We start from the raw sequence: 22,674 nt of genomic DNA, 5'->3' as shown, positions 1-22,674 counted from the left end.
TTGTCAAGCTTTTTAGTGACAATCTGTGAGAGAGAATCAGACGCCATTATAGAACACTGCAAAAAATTCTGTCACTGCAAAGAACACAGGTTCAGCCTCACAAGGGCAAATCTGCAAAACTGACGAAAGTGGTATTTGACCACACAGTCACTTCCTAGTGACGATTTTGCATCAACAGGCAACAAGGATGATTTTGTAACTCCCAATGTCTCTGCGCATAGGCATACGATGCAATTTCTACAGTAACTTTTCACTAATCTGTAGAACAGTGGTTGCACAGCATAAAACAGGGCCTTTTCCTGAGTGCGTGCAGAAAACTTCCGCCTCCAAAACAAGCCCCGAAATGGCCTCAAATCAAAAAAACAGAGCAATCGAGGGCAAAACCCCCCTCCCGCAGCATATACTACCCTCTTGCTACACCGAGAAGGGCATCTCAATCTGAGACAATGCACTCTTGCACTTTCCGCCTGTGCTACCTGCAGAGACTTGCTCCCAAAATAGAAAATTGAAAGCAACACTGGTCCTCTTACCAGAACACCACAAACTTGGCTTGCTTTCTTGAGCTCCTTACCACAAACAAGGCTCTGATACCATGTCAAGATTGTGGAAGAGAAGGAAGGAGTCTCACTTGTAGCTTTCTTACTTGCACCATGGGGGAATACACACAAAGGTGGAGGCTGAAAACAGTTTTCCTTTTCTTAGTTGTGTAAGCCAAAAAGAACTCTCGTACATAGAAATAGAAGGACCCTATATATGGGTCTCAAACCAAACTCAACTAACTAAGGTGGCATACTAACTGAGCCACGAACTAGAGTAGATAAGGATAGCTGTCATCTAGCTATTATTCATGGGTGGTGTACCAACCGCATCTGCAAACTGACAAGTCGGTGACATAAATGCACAACGGTCACCCTGGCATATCACGAGTGGAGCTTGATATCTCAACACTAAGGTACTTCCTTGGCATTGAGGTGATCAGATGTGATGATGGTATATGGCTGTCCCAAAGACAATATGGCTTGGATATGTTGTCCAAGTATGGTATGATAGCATGCAAACCACTTTCAGTTCCATTGGAGGAGAATGTAAAGTTGAGTGCTGATGTTGGGGATGAGATGGAAGACCCTACTATGTTCAGGAGGATAGTGGGGCGTTTGATCTACATGATCATTACAAGGCCAGACTTGAGCTAAGCTATTGGTCTTGTGAGTCAGTTTATGCAAGTGCCTAGAAAACCACATTTGGATGTAGTCAGACGCATATCGAGATATGTGAAGTCCACATTACATTATGGACTTTTCTATGAGGCAGGTACAAATGTACAGGTGTGTGGATATACAAATGCAAATTGGGCTGGTAGTATGTCTGATAGAAGATCTACCAACAGATACATGTTCTCTCTTGATAGTGCAACAACCACTTGGAGCAGTAAAAAGCAATCTATAGTTGCTTTGTCGAGTACAAAGGCTGAGTATAGAGGTGCTGTTGTTGCAGCATGTGAGGTAGTATGGCTGCAAAAGTTATTGGTTGATTTAGATGTGCATGTGGAAGGTCCAATTATCATTTATTGTGACAACATGAGCAGTATACAGTTGGCTAGGAACCCTGTGTTCCATGCCAGGACAAAACATATTAAGGTACACTACCACTTTGTGAGAGAAAAGGTACTAGCAGGTGAGATTGACTTGGTGTATGTCAGCACACAGGATGAGATAGCTGACATCTTCACGAAGGCATTGGGTATAGAGAAGCTTCAAAAGTTTTGAAGCTTACTTGGAGTTGCAGAGATGCAGTTGATGAGAGCAGAGTTTTGATGCTGAGAAGTGCTTAAAAATAGCTAAAAATTACGAATATCAAGGGAAAAATATTCAACGTCGAAGGCGGCGACTCTAGCTAGGACGATTTTAAGCATCAAGTGATTTAAAGGTGCTCGAGTGACACTTGTTAATTTTTGATAATTTTTTAGACTTCCGTGCAAGTTGTCAGGAGTTACCGGCCAATGCAAGATATCAAGCCAGACGTGCAAAAATTTACAACCCTTAATTTGGAGCCCGTACGGGGAAATGGCCACAAATGGGGCAAGATATGAAAAGGTGGACATTGGAGAAGACCAAAAGGGGTGCCCTTTGGGACATTTTAACCCCCCCTTCAAATTTTTGATCAAGAAGCATGAAAAAATGTGGAGAGAGAATGAGGCATGAAGGCGCCATCTTCATGCCATTTTTTTGCGCCTCCATGGATGGAGATGGAGATGACAGGCTGTGAGTACCCCATACAACCGATCTTGGGGCTGATCTTCTCCTTCTTGGCCGATCTTATCGCCTGTCTTCACTCGTCCAATGGTGGCCTGATTGAAGAGAGTCAATTCTAGTCTTTCTCTCTCCTCCCTCTCTCTCCCTTAAGGGGATGTTCTTGTGTGGAAGAAGACAATGAAGAATGGTGGTGGAAAGCTTGTGCGGATGAGATCGGATTGCTTCCAAATGGATGAAGATATGAAGAGTGCTGTTCTTGAAGATGCTGAGCATTAAATGCATGCTAGAAATCAGTCCCATAATCAAGTCCAAGAAACCGAGACCTAAAAATAAGCAGTAATGCTATTCTTACAAAGGAAAATGATCTTTTTATGCTATTTGCTTTATGAAACTTTGTTCATATGGGATGAAAGTTCATTATGACATTGTTTGCCATGATTTTCAACTGTTTGCAACCTGAAAATCAGAAAATATAAGGCTACATGGTCGGAATTAAGATCAAAAAGCATGAAAAACACGTGTTTTAAGGGCAAAATTGTGGTGAGGAATGGTACATCTTGGAACGTAAAATATTGGTACCTTGAGAGGAGTTTGTACTCATATGTGTTATATCTCTAGTAGTGCATCAAAGTGCCAATCCCTGCGATGTAGGAGAGCTGCAGTGGGGCTCCGACTATTAGTCAGTGGAGTGTCTCCTATGTGTGTGTGACGATGCATTATGCTTATGTACTTTGGGTTCTCCCTCTGAGGAGTTTTAGGAAAATGTTGGACTATAAACTATAAAATCATGAATTAAGCTTTAGGGCAGTTTGTCCTTTAGCATTAGATTGACGATCCTGGTCTGCAAGGCCATGAGGGTGTTTGTGTGTCATGAGCATGAGGTACTGCTAGTGCTATAGCTAGTGCCGGCCCATTTCAGGTCCCATCAGTGGTGCGTCTGCCAAGAGCTGCTTGTAAGTGGTGGTTTTCGGATCTAGGGTTTCTAGGGACCAAAAGGAAGTTGGTTTATGTCCTCTGAAAAGGACCGTCAAGCTGAAATCCAAAAAGCAGAACATGCTGAGAGGGCTAGGTGGCGGTTAGAGATAGTAAGTTGTTATTCTCCTCAGAGTAGCCCAGTACGTATAAGAGGCAGTGGTCTTAGTAACCCAACTGCTCTACATAGTCCGTTAGGTGCAGGAGGAAGCGTAAGTTCTTCCTCTCCTCCACAAGTCTACCCACTTCAAGTGGGGGGTGAATTCACCCGTTCGAGCTCCTATTGCATATCCGATTGTCACCATGGCACAACCCATTGCAATTCCTACAGGGACACCGGATTTACTAGCCTTAGGAGTTCCCTTGCCCATTTTTAATGGGTTAGCAAAAGAGGATACAGAATTTCACATTTGTGAATTTCAAAGATTGATGTTCAATTATTGCATCCAAGACAAGAGACATCTCATGATGTTCTTCAATATGATGTTAAAAGGAAGGGTTGCGGTATGGTATCACAGCATAGAGTCTGGAACCATAACCACCATTCATCAATTCTATGGAGCTTTCCAGGGAGAGTATGCCCCTGAAAGAGGTGGCCAATATTGGTTGCAGGTCTTGAATGTAACACGCCAAGATCCCCATGAGAATGTGAAAGCATATGCCAAGAAGCTAAAAGAAGTATTTCGTAAGTTACAAACTTACATTCCCATCCCGATGGCTGCCCAATTGCAATATTTTTTGCATGGGTTGGACTTTAATATTCAAGTACAATTGAGCAGTGTGGCCTTGGCAGATATAGACACCGCTATTACGCGGGCAGAGGGAGTAGAAGCACGATTACAAATGACCTACTCCTCTCGAATGAATGTTAATGGGGGTTTAGTACCTAGCAGCAATCCATCATTGACGAATGGAAGTTAAGGGATGCCTATGACTAACCCTATTGGGAGAGGGAGTGTGGTTCAGAATGTACCTTTACTGCCAGCTCCTCCCAGTGTGATTATGCCTATGGCAAGTCAATTGGCTCCACCAAATGTTGGAGGCCAAGTTTCAAATTCTAACATTGTTCCTATGGGTCAACAACCAATGCCAAATCAGATTATTAGGCCAATGGAACGACGGGTCGACGATCAAGCCTATGAGTCGAGTGCATCTAATGTCCTTGGCAAAGTTAAGGCCATGATGAAGCATTATACCGATATGATTTCTGAACAATATCGACAAATAGGTGTCAATGTTAATTTCTTGAAGAAGCAACAAAATCTGATAGGGAGTCGACGCACTAAAGATTCCACCCTCTAGATTTAGTTGTAAGTGGTGCAGTGGACAGCACTTCCCCAGAAACTATCCAAATGTGAAATGTGATCTTTGTGGGAAGTCGGGCCATTTAGCTGCTACCTGTTGGAGTAAGATTAGTTCTCTCCAACAAGGGAGTAAACAGCCAGGCCCAGTGAATCATAGAGCGCAAGGAAATAACTTTCAGCAGAACATGTTGCTATTATGTATTATCTATCAACAGGAGAGACATGAGCTGGTCTATCAAAAGCTGAAAAGAGGAAAATCAAACAATTGGCTTTGAAGTTTTCCTTGATCGCAGGGACACTATATCGGCACGGTGCTGATGATATCTACCGTCGATGCGTGATGCCTGACGAGGTTCCTTTCATCTTGGAGGAGTGTCATGACTCTGCATGTGGAGGGCACTTCGCAGGATGGTTGACGGCGCAGAAAGATTTAAGAGCTGGATATTGGTGGCCGTCCATCTTCCAAGATTCATTTGAGTATGTGAAGAGGTGTGATACCTGTCAGAGACATGACACCAGAGAGAATAGGAAATGTCCACTTACGCCTATCATGGCTATCCTTCCATTTGAGAAGTGGGGCATTGATTTTGTGGGTCCTATCATCCCGTCGTCTACTACCCAAAAGAGATACATAATAGTAGCAACTGATTATTTTACAAAATGGTCAGAAGCGCGGCGACGAGGTAGAACAATGCAAAAGAGACTGCAAGTTTCCTTTTAGAGTAGATTATCTACGTTTTGGTCCATCGAAGGAATTAGTGTCGGACCGTGGCACTCATTTTCTGAACAAAGTGATCAAAAGCTTGACTGAAGCTTGGCAAATCAAGCACAATAAAACGACTCCTTATAATCCGCAAGCAAATGAGCAAGTTGAAAGTACTAATAAGCAACTTGTGGGGATCTTGTCTAAAATAGTCTCTGAGAAGAAACGGGACTGGGACAAGAAGTTGTATGTGGCAGTATGGGCGTACAATACCACGTTCAAGCGAGCTACCGGCCATACTCCATTTAAATTTGTTTATGGGGAAGAGTGTGTGTTACCCCTCGAGATTGAGTTTCCAACCATACGGTTTGCAATTAACCACTCTTTGGGAGATGAGGATTCCCTTTTTGAACGTTTCACGACTATAGCCCACCTCGATGAGCTGAAGTTGCAAAGCTTATTACACCAGGAGGTAGCTAAACGTCGGATGAGGCAATTGCATGACCTTAGATCGAAGAAGTACACCTTTAAAAAAGGGCAATTAGTCCTATATTATGATGCGCGTAGGGAGCTGTTTCCAGGGAAGCTGGAACCTAAATGGGATGGCCCCTACAAGATTGTCAGGTTAGGGAAAAATAGGTCTACGGCCCTATTAGTTGACCTACAGGGAGTAGAGTTTAAAAATAAGGTTAATCTTAATAAGATTAAACCTTATTATTTCTAAGTATGCTAATATAAAGAAATGCATTGCAGGTCCATGCTAGGGATGATTTGAGACCTGCAAAAGAGCTTAAAAGTTGGTTGATGGGTCGGTTAATCCCTTATTTGGAGCACCCGTATCTGGAGCGGAGATACCATCAGGGGAAACTCATCTAGTAGAGCAAAGGATACAAAGTGATTGAGCAAGAAGATGGAACCTTTGTGTGGGAGATCAAAGTCTTTTGCCATCACTACTTACGACTGTTGACAAGTATCCCTGTTGAGTTCAATGACGAGGGTGGGATGCAGCCGTCAGTTCACCCTCTAAACATGCTAAACTTTGATTACCATAATTACAAATAGAGGAGTTCGTGATGGCACGCTGTGTAAACCCATTGTGGACGTACACATTATATTTTTATGGAGCGTCCAGGGGCCCTAATAAAAAAGGGAGTGTGGGAGTAGTAATCCGAGATCCCCGATGTAGAGTTACGATGAAGTTAGCTGCTTATCTCGGGGTAGGATTCACTAACAATATGGCGGAGTAAAAAGCCTTGATTATGGGACTGCATATTGCCAAGCAAGGTGATATTCGTCGGTTGTTAGTAAAAGGGGATTCCCAGTTGATCCTGAATCAACTAGATGGGACATACACAGTGCGGAATCCCATTCTCTATATGTATCATCGGACTGCGATGACCTACTTGAAGAGTTTGAGAGAGTGTCTTTTCAGCTGATTCCACGTTACTAGAATTAGTTCGCGGATTCACTGGCAAATCTTGCTTATGAGGAAGACCTCTTCTTCAATTGTGGTCCTAGTTTGGATATTGTTATCAATGATGAAACAGAACCCAATCGCTTGTGGGGAATGTTATCAGAGCATTCAATATATGGCAGGCGATGGTTGATATGGGTGATGCAAAGAGTAGCCGAGACCAATCTACCGTTATTATCCTGGACCCATAGTTTGATTAGACAACATGTTATGCGTACGCCTCTTGCTATATATGTAGGAGGGATGGATCATAACCTTATGCATTTAGTTTAGAGCTACGAGCCCTATGTTTTCCTCCTTGGGAAGGAGCCTATTATTGTATATCTGGATTCTTTCAGGGAGGGATGTGTAGGTGCTATTCTATTTTATTTCATTAGGCCAAGAGGGTCGATTAAGTTTTGTGGTAAAGTACTTTATTTCATTAGGCCAAGAGGGTCAGTTGTCTGTTTAGTGCAGGTGCGATTTATGGTTTCTTATTTTAGTTTTGTGCTAAACAGGCTCGAAGAAGAGCTTGGAAGGAGCCTTTTGTTGCATGGAAGCTTCTCGTGGCCCTATCCAGGTGATCTCTCTCCTTTATGAGTACTGTGGTTTTTATGCTATATGTGTTTGTGTACTTGTAGGGGATTTTCTTTTCTTGTTGGGGACCGGCGTCCAAGGCATGAAGTCCCAGGTTTAGGTTAGATATGGCTAAGGGAGGTTTGAGTAGTTGTTGCCTCCTGTAAAGACATTGTTAAGCATCAAAAGACCTATTTTAGAAAGTAGTCCTAGTGACCCTATTCTACTAGCCTGCTAGGCAACCGTTCTAGGAGTTCTTGTTAGTTGCGAGGCAGTTAGAGCTGCCTGCCAAAGAAGAAAATAACGATGATGCAAATAAAACCGTGAATATCTTAAAAGAAAATCATTATATATAGAGGTGTGTAAAAAGGGGTTCTAACCCCCTCTAAAAAATAAAAATAGAAAAGAAAGGAAAATTTATAAGCAATTGATCATCGCCTTGCGACGGCCTGGTAGGTTCCTGGGGTAGAGTCAGACCCGGGGCCAATGCCTTGTCTTCCTAGGGGTGGCATCTTGCTGGAAAAGAAGAAATTTAGGAAGGTTGGAGCAAAAATAAAAATGAGCATAAAAAAAGGATTAAGTGTCGCCTTGCGAGGGCTTGGTAGGTTCTTGGGTACCGAGACAGGACCTGAGGCCGATGCCCTGTTCTCCTTGGGTCAGTACGCTCAACTCCCTCCTTTTTACATGCCCAAGTATGGAAATATAAAAACCCTAAAAGAAGAATTGTGTTAAAAGAAAATACTTCTTGATCAGGCTATAGGAGTCCTCGTCTAGTACGAGCCCTGGGTTGTGTTGTCCTTAGTTAGGTAGGTAGTTCAGACCACCACTTAGGGCAACATCTTTGATAGTTTTTTTTAGTTTGGATGTGTTAGAGCAGTCGGTTAGTGACTAGCTTCGGACCTTCTATCAGATTATGCTAGGCCTACTCCTTGTAAATGTCATGCCTTGGTTTTGTCAAGGGGTAGGGTGAGCATTGTGATGTGTTTTAATCAGCTTGATGCTTCCTTTGGTTGTTTTGTGCAAATCTGTTGTGGGATTCGACGGGCTGAGTCACTCTATACCGTGGTCGCCAATGAGAGTGGAATTTTGATGCCGAGAAGTGCTTAATAATAGCTAAAAATTACAAATATCAAGGGAAAAATATTCAACGTCGAAGGCGGCGGCTCCAGTTAGGACGATTTTAAGCGTCAAGTGCTTTAAAGGCACCCGAGCGACACTTGTTGATTTTTTATAATTTTTTAGACTTCTGTGCGGATTGTCAAGAGTTACCAGCCAATGCGGGATGTCAAGCCAGACACGCACAAATTTACAGCGCTCAATTTGGACCTCGGACGGGGAAATGGCCACAAATGGAGCAAGATATGAAAAGGTGGACATTGGAAAATACCAAAAGGGGTGCCCTTTGGGAGATTTTAAACCCCCCCTTCAAATTTTTGATCAAGAAGCATGAAAAAAAGTGGAGAGAGAATGAGGCATGAAGGCGCCATCTTCACACCATTTTTTTGCACCTCCATGGATGGAGATGGAGATGACAGGCTGTGAGTACCCCATACAACCGATCTTGGGGCTGATCTTCTCCTTCTTGGCCGATCTTATCGCCTGTCTTTGCTCATCCAATGGTGGCTTGAATGAAGAGAGCCAATTCTAGTCTTTCTCTCTCCTCCCTCTCTCTCCCTTAAGGGGCTGTTCTTGTGTGGAAGAAGACAATGAAGAATGGTGGAGGAAAGCTTGTTCGGATGAGACCGGATTGCTTTCGGAAGGATGAAGACATGAAGAGTGTTGTTCTTGAAGATGCTAAGCGTTAAATGCATGCTGAAAATCAGACCCATAATCAAGACCAAGAAATTGAGACCTCAAAATAAGCGGTAATGCTATTTTTACAAAGAAAAATGATCTTTTTATGCTATTTGCTTTATGAAACTTTGTTCATATGGGATGAAAGTTCATTATGACATTGTTTGCCATGAGTTTCAACTATTTGCAACCTAAAAATCAGAAAATATAAGGCTACATGGTCAGAATTAAGATCAAAATGCATGAAAAATACGTGTTTTAAGGGGAAAATTGTGGTGAGGAATGGCACAACCTGGAATGTAAAATATTGGTACCTTGAGAGGAGTTTGTGCTCGTATGTGTTATATGTCTAGCACCGCATCCAAGGGCCAATCCCTGCAATGTAGGAGAGCTGTAGTGGGGCTCCGACTATTAGTCGGTGGAGTGCCTCCTATGTGTGTGTGACGAGGCATTATGCCTATATACTTTGGGTTCTCCCTCTGAGGAGTTTTAGGAAAATGTTGGACTATAAACTATAAACACATGAATTAAGATTTAGGGTAGTTTGTCCTTTAGCATTAGATTGATGCTCCTGGTCCGCGAGGCTATGAGGGTGTTTGTGTGTCATGAGCATGAGGTCCGGCTAGTGCTATAGCCAGTGCCGGCCCATTTCAGGTCCCATCAGTTGAGCTTGAGAGGGAGTGTTGAGATGACAAGCTCAACACATACAGACATTAATGATGGACCGCCTGGTTAGATGGGTCCACATGTCTACACTTAGCACGTCGATGGTCATTATGACTCTCACATGGCCACTGACTCATTACTTATTATATTCAGGTTGTTACACCTATTTACAGAGCTGGCATAGTTATAGCGCCAGTCGACTAGTGTAGTTGGTTATGCATTGTTTGACTTAGTAGGCCACTTTCCTTTATGTTGTATCTTATCTATACTTTGTATTCATTGTAAAGTGTGTGGAAGAAGAAGAAGAATCCAGCAAGAAAACGTTTTGGCCTCCATCTCTCTTCTTGTCTCTTGAGTGAGCTTCTCCTTGTGCATTCTGTGTGTGTTCCGTGTAGCATCTTGAGCAAGTCCCCCCACCACGCGATTCTTGACAAAGGTGAGTACAATGCTACTCAATCTGAAGTTCTTGACACAAAGAATCAGGTTATGATGTCTCTTTAGGGGAAAATAGATCTTGGAAGAAGATTTCAAGAATTTACTTCATGGATTCTTGGAGAGAAGCTTGAAAGGAAGAAGCAAGAGAAACTGTTCTAAAAAAGTAATCTTAGTTTAACCACTGTAACCCCACTTAGACTTCAATTAGGGTCAAAAGCCTTCAAAATGGACCTCCATTTGACCACATCCTGCTATTTTGGCCAAGAACATCCTTCTTCCTCAAGATCTTCTTCAAGAAGCCTTCAAAAGTAGTCCCGACTTGTTGCAGAGAACTCTAACTAGTCACAGTTTGAACTATACGAAACCCTGTGACCAAATCTTGGTGCTCTAATTAACTCGTTCCTATCCCAATGACTAAATTCTCCAAGAAAATGACACTTTCCATGCATCAAAGTCCATGCGCTCTGATACCAATGTAATAAATCTAAATTCTACAACAAGCTTTTAAACTAAAAATACAAGAAATAGACGTAAAATGCCAAGAAGCCATAGACAAGGTGGCTTGGCAAGAAATGGTATTGCCAATATTGGTTGAGAATCAAATGATGAGAGGTTGCACCAAGGTATGCACCCCAAGCTATGGTGGCCAAGAGTATTCACCCTCTTAGATGGTGGGAGGTTGAGATCTCAAACAAGTAATGTTTGTAAAATGGCAAAAAGATGCTACACATGTTACACTTCCACCTTTTATACTTACCCTAGACTAAGGCATTTATGATTTATTACATCTGATGACTGACCACTTGAACTTGGACCAAAATTGGGCCTTGGAAAGCGGAATCTTGGATCTCGAAAGGATACTCAGATGCTTGGATGGATAGTCTTGCCTGAGTCTGAGTCTTACCACTCAAATAGCCATATACCTTGAGGAGCCCACTCAAATGGTTAAATTTGCAACTTAGACGATCGAGTCCAGGACTCGAAAAAGTTGTCCCAGACACTATTTTGACTATTTTTTGGCCATTTTGAGATCTCTTAGGGCCTTCTGCCCCAGTTGTCCACCAACCCAATTGAAATTCAAACCACTAGGTGAAGCCATAGAACTGTTTGCGCTCAAAAACCTTAACCTAGTAGTCTAGGAGTGACTGAAAGAATTGAGTATGTCCATTGCCTTGGATAGAGGCCTAAGTTGATGTACTTAACTAAATGCCTGTCAACAAGCCACTTGTCATAACTTGTGAAGAAGCCAATTTCAATTGTTAGGAGTAATCAAACCTAACTCCAAAAGCAGCAATGGCATGAAACTAATTGGATGCAATTGAATTCATCAAAGAAGATTACACGCTGCATTGTAGACAATTAAGCACATGTGAAAGCTAGAAAGCCTAATTTTGCACAACTCACATCGATTCAAACTGCTAGTGTATAAGTGTGGTACATTTGCAAACTGGTTGGATTAACAAGGAATACACTAAGGGGAATTCAGCTAAAAATGAATCCACCAATAGGAGTGCAACCATGGTTATCAGATAAGTGGGCACAAGAAACAAAGACCTAGAGGAGATAGACCCATTAGATCACTAAGGAAAGGAAGGCTAGCAAAGATTAGGATACATCTTTTGCCAGCCTAGTTGACCTCATAGAAACACTAGTGGGTCAAGAGACAACCATCATGGCAGGTACTAGCTCTAATGAGAAAATGAACTTGACCTAGACCTTAATGTGGCAAAGTACCCGAACGACATCTGACAACTTGTCACACAATATGACTAGTAGACGAGGATAGCACATCATGAAAGACCAGTAGCCAGTTGATATCATAGCTGACCTTGAGGAGGAGAGGAGACTGGGAAGGACAACATTATAGGGTATTGCAAGTTATAGCTACTAGGAAAGAGCTCAAAGAGGTTGCATCAAGAGAGAGAGCTCAAAGAGGTTCATAGGATCCTAGCCATCTCGGGTAGGAACAAAACGGGAGGCAACATCAATAGGGAGAGAGCCCTAGAAGCCAACCTTATAGTGAGAGAGCTACTTACAAAAAGATTACTAGAGACAATACTAGCACTAAGCAAAGTGGGGGAGCCTTGGTGACATCATTTTGCTAGCCGGGGAGTTACCGTGAATACTAAGAGCCAAATGAAAATACCCATAGTTGCAAATAAACTCGATAAATACCAAGCATACAATGATCCCTACAACTTCATCGAGAAATTTGAACAAGTTTTCCAGGCTAACAACCTCACAGACCCTGCTCAATGAGCATAAGAATTCAGTCTTTGCTTGGGGGACAAGGGAACTGGACTTGGTTTACCATTCTAGACAATGCTAAATGCAATAACTACACTTAGTTGAAGGATCTCTTCATCAAGAGAATCTCTGAGGAAGGATACTTTGATAACCTCATTGTTAAGCTAATGAATATCAGCCAAAAAGACAAAGAGGACATATGAGACTATGTCATACATGTGAGGAATCTCTACAGGAGGATACTTGCACCACAGCTGAGCAACCTAGCGATCTCTATCGTATTCATTAATGGGATCCACAACAAAGAACTCTATAAGGCCCTAGCGAACAACTCAAACATTCAAAGGGATATTCTTGGAAGAGTCTTTGAGGAGACCATATGGGTGGATGACTTGATCAGGGAGAGAAGCTCTCAAGCTATGCAACAAAGGAGCAATACATTTAGAAACAGTGAGAGAATTGTAACAACTAGTAAATGAGCAGCTCGAGCAAACAAGAAAAAGGAAAGAGTATTGACTAGACCCAAGCTATAGCCGATCTAAAATTGAAGTGTTTTTTAATGTCTCAATCCCAAATCAAGGCCTTGTACCAATTGCGAAAGATTTGGGCATGTACCATGCATTGCCGATTGCCAAGATGGTTGCCTTACTAACAATCTTACACTTAGCCATACTATCCAGAAGTAGGTAGCCATACTTCGGAAGGGGACTCCCTTTTGCTCTACATGTACCTAACAGCTCAAAGCCAACCACTCCAAGAATAGGCATCAACCCAATGGGAACCCCTAGATTGCTATGATTTATCGTGAGATATCCACCCAAGCGATGCTCCAGTGCACTTTGTGGAGGAACCACTAGAGGAAGACTCATATGTGAACCCTTATGTCTCTTATGATGAAGAGGGTAATCCCATATTTATGGACTATAACCTGTACCGGTCATGGCCTTATGTAGAGGGAGAGATAGAGGCCTAGGAGGAGCTTAGAACCATGAGCCCATAGCATGTTGGATGTGTGGCCATCCAAGGCATATCTCATCTTGCTGCCCTGAAAAGGAGCAATAAAATAGAGAGAAGACTGACTTCAGGTATCTTGAATGTGAATTCACACACCTATTTGTCGATTTCCCTAAGAGAAAACCCTCAACTAGCTTGGCAATTGTACCATGTGTGCCACTCAAAATCTTTTGTGTCGAGTCACCTGACAATGATGCCACTCCCATCCCCATAAATGTCATGACATGAGCTCAAACAAACTAGGCTAATATCTCATTACCTAGACCTAGTAACCTGGATGCATCCTCTATAGGGAAGCAGAGTTGACAAAGGATGAAAAAGAGGATCGAGGAAAAATAATGCTCAAGAAAAAGAGTGAGACCATGTTAGCAAAAGGAAAACAGGTCACTAATGTTGAAGCATAAACATATGCACCTAGGATGAGAGAGAAGAGAAGTGCTAGTGTTGGAGAGTGGCCTGACCCTAAGTGGAACCTAATATGGATAAGGTCAAGGAATGCATAAAGGAAGCACAAGCTCACTTGCAAGAAGTTGAACCTATCATTGAGGATGGGATCAACAAATTCTTAATCACAAGCCCATCAATCCCTCCCACATATCTGAGAGTAGGAGAGGTAACACCATCACATGAATAGTTGCATAGGTAGAATGAGGATGCCACACATAGGCAAATGGCTCAAGAGCATTGGCATGGAGCCCATGAAGCTGAGGAGGAAAATGTTGAGACTTCAAGATCAACTACTCATATGTATGTGTGTGTGACCGATATTACCTATAGGTGTGTCCAGTTATACTCATGTGTGGGACATTAAATAAGTCAGTGTTGACCTAACCACAGTTAGTCATGGTTAGTGGTAACCTAGTTGTACTATCTTTTTCATGTTAGTAAAGATTGAATAATGAAGATGAGTGAGATGAGCTGACTGCTCACTATTTGACTCCACTCTATCTCTATTATCTTTAAACATGGTATCAGAGCCAACATGAATGGGCTCTCTGGAGCATGGCATTGAAGGAGTCTAGATCTAGAGCTTGAAGATAATAGTCTTTGCTAAAGAAGAAAGGCTACCATTGTTCCTGTCCAGGCATGCATCAGGGTTTATGCTTTGCGCTTGTGCAAGAGCTTGTTGTGGCTTGTTTGGGAGCTTCATAAGTCTTCATTGAGCACCTGTGAGCAGCCATTTGACATCAAAGACATCAGATATGAAAAAATTCATCAAATGATGTTAGAATATCAAGCTCTCATTACTCTTCAGTCAGTCTATGCTTATGTGTGTGATCAAAATTAGCTGGATACAGCGGTACATGTGTGTGACATTCAATAAGTTGATGTAGTCAGTGACTTAACCATAGTTAGTCTTGGTTAGTCATACATATGTGTGTAAGTCTATTTCAGTTAGTATGATGGAAGAATAATGAAAGAAGAACAACAATGAGCTGAGGCTCATCTTCTGCTCCACTTTGCCTCTCTCCCTCTCTTCCAACATGGTATCAAAGCTTGAACGCCTGAAGCTTGGAGGCTTGGCAGTGGCCACTTGACATCAAGGCATCAGATTTGAAGAAAATGTTATCAAAGGAAACTATTCCTGCAACCCGTTTTTTTTGCAGAAGCTATATCTTTCTACAAAAATGGTTTTTGGAGAAATAACCTACCATTCTTGACTGTTTCGACGTGGTCTACAACTTTGCAGAAGAAAGTTTTTTCAAATTCCTCATAGATTTTGATATATTTAGCACAGACATGTGTAGACTGGTTTTTAACTGCAATAAACAGCATGTGATTCCAGGGCACTGGTGGCTTTCATCCTAACAATGCATATGCCCTTATTATCATGCATTTGAGCATGATATTGGAGTGTTAAATGCTCAATTTTGGAGCTTATTTGTAGGCTAGAAACAATGAACTGGTTGTTATCCTGAATTTGGAAACAATATACCTACAGGTTTGAAGTATCTGTGATGCTTATTTACTACTGACAAATGCTTGGATCAAACCTCTTGAATGGTAGATGCTTTTTGGGATATTGTGAGTATTGAAAGTCCAAAGTTTGGACTAATTTGTTGCTAGTTATACTAGGGTATTGACTAATTATTGTATGCAGGAAGGATATCTATCATCTTCACTTGACATACATGCAATATATTGTGACTGGTTGGACATGTATCAACTCCTGCATAGAGTGGCAACTGAATGAGATGTTTTGGGGCTGTTTTGAGGTCTGAATACTCTTTTTTTAATTGTTAACTCCAAGTCGAGATGGCAGAAAAAGGAAGGAAAAAGCGAAAAAAAACATGGAAAAAGAGCAAAGACATGCAGGTGACCTCCAAAGCTAAGCCAGGGCAAAAAGTGCAATTTTAAATGAAAAATGGCTCAAAAAACTTGGAAAACTCTTGTAAAAGAGTGCAAGGCTCCCTTTTGTGCCAATTGTAAAATATTAGACAGGTGTAGGCTAGAGGCATAAGGCTAGAAGAGGGAAATGGAAAAAGAACCTTGCCACAATGGCCGGTCATGTAAAAAAGGAATGGGTGCCTATGGGATTTTAGGGCTTGTATATAAAGTTTAGAAAATGAATGGAAGCTCATTCTTTAGTGTGTAGCTAACAAGAGCTCTCTTCTTCTTGTCTTCTCCTCATCTTCTTGCTTGTGTGTGCTCTTGAGAGAGGGAGTGTGAGTGTAAGGGAGTGAGTGTGTGAGAGTGAGGGATCAAGAGGGTGAAGCTCTTCACCATCTCCTCTTCTCTTATTTTCTTCTCTTCTCTTTTCTCACGCACGCAGCTATGGAGGATGGAGCTTGGAGATGGAGGAGACTTAAGGATGCTTGAGCTTGCACCTAGGATCATGGAGCTACCGGGGTGTGCGAGAGAGGAGGCAACTCGTATCGGCATCAAGGTAAGCTCACTACACTCATAGGATCGACGGTGCGTTGGCTAGGTGAGAGATAGCCATTAGAGCTCGTTTGAAATGCTTGAAGCAATAAGCGGTCTGTGGGTCTTAGTGGTTGAGCGTGAGCTCCCACTACATTTTGGTTCCATTTCCGGGAGCAATGGATTCAAGCTTGATCACTTGCGTGCCTCATATCGAGCATTGAAGTAAGGAATTCATTCCCGAAACGGAGCTTGAGATAGGTAGGAAGTTGGGTGTTTTTGATCTTCAAAACAAGTAAGTATTTTGGGATATTTTGTTTGTTTGATGATTGGGAAACATAGAGAAATTATTTCAATTTTTTGCTTTCGATTCCTGTTGCATTTAGCATAGGTTAGGATTAGAAAATCGCACCGAAAAAGGGTAGGGTTTACTAAAATCGTGCAAAAAATGGTAAAAATCTCACTAGTGATGCCTAAGATTGGCAAATGAGTGATTGGGGGCATCAACACCATACTTGGGAAGGGGTATAACAGCCAAGAGGCCAAGGGAGAGCTCATTTGTGACCATTTCAGTGAGAGAGAGAGAGAAAGAGAGAGAGAGAGAGCCATCGCATGATTCGATTTGATCACACCATTGATGAGCCTATCGCTCTATTCAGGTATATAAATCCCTTCCCCTATCCCCCTAGATAGGATTTGAAGGTTTGTGCTTGCTATGATTGATTAGATTGCAAGAATCGAGCAAAATTGACCTCTCGTTGTCGTCATCGCGCTGCGTTCGGCCCAGGTCCGAGTGGTCGCTTCTAGGCCGAGTCCTAGAATCGACCCTCGGCCCTCTTTCGTTCAGCCCACTTGGCCCGAAACCCTCATTGGCCCTCGGCCCAAACCTACTCGGCCCATCTGAGTTGACCATTCGGACCATCGACTAATTCGGCCCCTCCGAGCCAAACCGTCCGAGCCATAGGATTTGGCCCTTGGCCATGTGTCATATTCGGCCCTCGGCCCAAGTGCCTCGACCCGCCCGAGTGACCTTGTTTGAATTGACCATTTGGCCCGTTCGAGTCTACCCTGTCCAAGTCACTAACTCGGCCCTCGGCCCGTCCGAGTGACCCACTCCAACCTTACAATTCGGACCAGTTGAACCGAGTGTAAATTTTTATCAAATTCTCAGAAATTTGACCCGACCCGACTAGAGCTCAGCAGCGCAAACTGTCGAAAGTTCTTCTGATGCTCAAAACTTGATTCTGGCACATGGAATAGACGAAATCGTAGGGAGCAGCCGCTTAGCAGCTTGAAGTAGGCAACAACGAGACCCAGAGACCTAGATGTAAAGCGTTGAGCAGTTAAAACCTAATTGGCCAAAAACAAACAAGGAAACATATTAGAAAAACCCTGAACCCTTTAAAGGCGGCCAAAAAATTGACCAACAAGCCTATCAGGCCCAAAACAAAGCGAGAGTGTGTAAGACACTTCGAGATTGTTTGCTGCACTCACCTTGAATTTCCACAATTGAATGCACTTAAGGAAATTGAAAGCCTGATTGAGCACGTGCACAAGAAGTGACACGCACACTGAGTGACCATAAATTGAGGATTATATTCAATAACTGAAGGAACTCACTCAGATAAACCACTAAAGGAACCCACCAGTAGGAGAGGACTCAAGACATAGACAAACCATCAACGTGCGAAGTAGGACCAAGCAGGCGGCATCAACGATGTGGATTTGACAAATCTACTCAACCTGATCGACAACTTGGTGGAGCACGACAGCATGACTATGGCAGAAGGAGGCTCAGACCATAGGTCTAATGAGGAACTCGACTTGAATGTCTTCCCGGAGGCTATTCAGCAGAGCTGGTTAGCAGCTATGATGCACATGCCCGGTACGAGCACCACGGCAGGACGGCAAACGTTGTCATCACAAACCTAGAGAAAGAGAGAAAACTAGCCCACAAGGCTTTGCAAAGCATAGCCGAATACAATAGGGACCAATAGGCTAGGAGCCAAAGGCAAAGCACGGAGTTGCGTGAGATACAGCGAGTGTTGAACTTAGTAGGTAGAAATCAAACAGATCACGAGAGGGCCCTAGAAGGAGACTTGACGTTGAGCGAGCTTCTCATGAAGCGACTGCTAGATAACACGTCAGCAAAGCAAAGTGCCACGGCCCTAGCGACATCGCTGCTCGCAGGATTAGGAGCGAACCAAGGCTCAAAGAGCCAGTCTAAAATCCCTATTGTTGCCAAGCAACTCGACAAATACCAACCCCACGACGATCCATACAATTTTTAGAGCAGTTCGAGCAAGTTTGTGAAGCCAACGGCCTCAAAGACCTGACTCAACTCTCTCAAGTGTTCGGGCCCTGCTTAGATGACAAGGGAAGGACTTGGTATACAAGCCTAGATGCTGCAAAATAAGCCAACTTCAGTGGCCTCAAGGATCTCCTCATTAAGATATTTGCCGAGCCTGGATACTCTGATAATCTGCTAGTACCTTGATGAACGTCAAGCAAAAAGAGGAGGAGGACATTCGCGACTATGTAACCCATGTGAGAAGTCTCTTCAAGAGAATCCCTATGGATGAGTGACCAACTGAAAGAGCAGTTTTGGCTGTATTCATTAGCAGAATTCGAGACGAGGAGTTATATAAGGCTTTGGCAAGCAATTCAAGCTTGCAGCGAGACGCACTAGCTAGAGTGTTTGAAGAAGCCATCAGAGTCGATGATCAGCTGAAAGAGCAAAGCTCCAGGAGCTCGAGCCTAGAAGAGACCAACTCACGAAGCTAAGAGAGAGTGTCAGCCTCTAGTGAGCGATCAGTCCTATCATCCCAAGATAAGGGGAAGGCCACTGAGATGAACCAAGACTTGGCTGATGTAAAGATGGAGTTATCCAAGTTGCAAGACATGTTGAGACGACCAACACACCCACATGTCCAATGCGTGTATTGTGGTAGAAACCACTTGCCAGCAGAGTTTCAAGACCCTAGGTCAAGACCTTGTGCTATAACCACGATAGGTTTGGTCATGACATCACGCATTGTAGATTACCAAGAAGACTTCTGTACTCGTAACCCTACGGCCAGCCTTACCTAGTGAACAGGCCGCAGCCATTCTTCGGAAGGGGAGCCCCATTGGCCCTTCCTGCGCCTAACGACATTAAGCCAGCTGTTCCTAAGATGGACATAAACCCTACTAGCATACCCAGACCACCTGGTCCTTACGTGACCCATCCACCGAGCGATGCTCCAGTCCACTACGTGGAAGAACCAAATGAGGAAGAAACTTACATATGCCCTTACATCTTACATGACGATGAGGGCAATGCTGTCCTCAAGGATTATCGCCCCGTGCTGGTGATGGCGGTAGGAAGAGGACAAGGTAGAGGCCTAGGAGGGCAGACACAGGATCCAATCACCTGTTGGACTTGTGGTCACCCAGGTCATGTCTCATCACGCTGCCCTGAAAGGGAGCAGCAAAATAGAGACAAGGCTTATCAAAGGTGTGCTGAGTGCAAAATCACTCATCTCTTCGTCGATTGCCCAAGGCGAAAGCCGTCTTCAAGCTCAGCCAACGTACTATCTATCCCATTGGGGCTGTTTGGTGTTGAGAACCTCGATGGGGAGGCTACACCTATCCCATTGTGGGTCATGACCTGTTCCCAGACAAAGCAGGCCGGCATATCACTATCAAGATTGTGGAAGAGAAGGAAGGAGTCTCACTTGTAGCTTTCTTGCTTGCACAATGGGGGAATACACACAAGGGTGGAGGCTGAAAACAGTTTTCCTCTTCTTAGTTGTGTAAGCCAAAAAGAACTCTCATACAAAAAAATAGAAGAACCCTATATATGGGTCTCAAACAAAACTCAACTAACTAAGATGCCATACTAACTAAGCCATGAACTAGAGTAGATAAGGATAGCTGTCATGTAGCTACTATTCATGGGCAGTGTACCAACTACATCTGCAAAACTGACATGTCGGTGACATAAATGCACAACGGTCACCCTGGCATATCACGAGTGGAGCTCGATATCTCAACACTGCCCGTCGAGCTCAATCCCAATTCTTGCACACCAAGCACATCTCTAAACTTACGCAGCTTCTCTACACCCAATGCCTTCGCGAATATGTCAGCTACCTGATACTCTGTGCTGACATAAACTAGATCAATAAGACCTAGTAAAACCCTCTCCCGCACATAGTGATAATGCACCTCAATGTGCTTTGTTCTAGCATGATAGACTGGGTTATTTGCCAAGTCTATACTACGCATGTTGTCACAATAAATGACAACTGGCCCATCTGTAGGCTGATGCATATCATAAAGTAGCTTATGCAACCAAGCTACCTCACATGCAGCCATTGCTACGCCCGTGTACTCAGCCTCTGTGCTCAACAAGGCAACTGTAGGCTGTTTCTTGCTACTCCAAGTGACTGCAACACTCCCAAAAGAGAACACATATCCACTGGTAGATCGTCTATCAGAAACACTACCAGCCCAATCAGTATCAGTGTATCCATGCAACTGTATCTGAACCCCAGTCTCATAAAGTAGTCCATATTACAATGTGGACTTCACATACTTGAGTATGCATCTAGCCGCATCCAAATGCGGTTTCCTTGGAGCCTGCATAAACTGACTTACCAGTCCAACAGCATAGCTCAAATCTGGCCTGGTAATAGTCATATAAATCAAGCTTTCTACTATGCGCCTGTACATAGTAGGGTCTTCCCAAAGCTCACCTACATCTGCGCTCAGCTTCACATTCTGCTCGAAAGGAACTGAAATAGGCTTACAGCCTGTCATCCCATATTTGGACAGCATGTCCAATCCATACTGCCTCTACAAGAGCTGTATCCCACTTGGTGATCTAATCACCTCAATGCCCAAGAAATAATGCAGCTCTCCCAAATCCTTCATCTCATACTTCTACTTCAATAGCATTTTCACATGAAGGATATCTTCATAACCTGTCATAATCAAATCATCAACATAAATGACAAGTAGCATAATACCTTTCTCTGTTTTTCTCACATAAAGTGAGAAGTCTGCCTTGGAAATCAGAAAGCCAATAGTGACAAGATATTGTCCTATCTTGTCAGACCATGCTCTAGGTGTTTGGTTCAAGCCATACAATGCTTTCTTCAACCTGCAAACAAACTCAGGATGAACAGCATGCACATAACCTGGTGGCTACTCCATATAGACCTCTTCTTGCAAATCACCATGCAAGAAGGCATTATTTACATCCATCTGATGTAAAGACCATTCCTTTGATGCAGCCATAGCAATGACTGCTCTTACGGTTCCCATCCTTGCAACCGGACTGAATGTTTCTTCATAATCAATGCCATATGTTTGTGCATACCCCTTGACTACTAATCTTGCCTTGTATTTGTTCACAAAACCATCTCCACTGTGCTTCACCTTATAAACCCACTTACAGCCAATTGCATTCTTACCTTTAGGCAAAGGTACCAATTCCCATGTAGCATTTGCTTCCAAGGCATCCATTTCTTCATCCATGGATTTCTCCCATTTTTCTTTTCCCATGGCTTGATCAAAAGAAGTGGGTTCTGGTTCCTGTATCACTTTGACCATATATGCATAGTGAATGGCTATAAATCCATCATATTTCAGCCTACCCATAGGATACCTAGCTCTGGTAGACCTGCGTAAAGTAGGTTCACTCCCAGGTGCTCTCAAAACATCCCTGGTCTTCCTTACTCCATGTGTAATATTAGAAGGAATACCCAACTCATCATTAATGCTCTGTTCTGAGCCACTGGATTCACCATCCACATAAGAGTGACTTGCATTCACATCAAACATGGGCTGATCTACCTTCTCTTTTCCTTTTCGTGATACCTGCATACCACTATCTGCATTGCTTTGAGAAGATTCTCCTGATCTCAATGTGCCTGTCCATGGCGAAGAATGTGAACCACTGCTAGAGGACGCTCCAGGTCTACTAATATGTTGGACTGCTGCTGTGAATTCTGTGCAGCATTACCATTTTGTGCATCTACATTATCAATCACATTTACCGGTTTATACCAGCTACTCATCTCATCAAAAACAACATCTCTGCTCACTGTAAACTTACGAGTAGAAGGGTTATAACATCTATGCCCTTTTTGCTGTAGAGAATAACCAATAAAGATGCACTTCTCAGCTTTTGGATCCAACTTGGATCTCAACTCATCTGGCACATGAATATAGGCAACACAACCAAAAATCTTCAAATGAGAAATATCTGGTTTCCTACCAGTATACCTCTCCTCTAGAGTCATCCCATGTATTGCTGCGGTGGGAGTCCTGTTCATTATGTAGATTGCTGTAGCAACTGCTTCAGCCCAATAAAAATCTGGCAAGTCTTTTTCATTGAGCATGGCACGA

This window comes from Lygodium microphyllum, chromosome 17 (assembly GCF_053477565.2).
Source record: "Lygodium microphyllum isolate KBCC chromosome 17, Lygodium_microphyllum_v1.1.10, whole genome shotgun sequence".
In the NCBI taxonomy this organism is placed as follows: Eukaryota; Viridiplantae; Streptophyta; class Polypodiopsida; order Schizaeales; family Lygodiaceae; genus Lygodium; species Lygodium microphyllum.
This window is presented reverse-complemented; position numbering follows the sequence as displayed.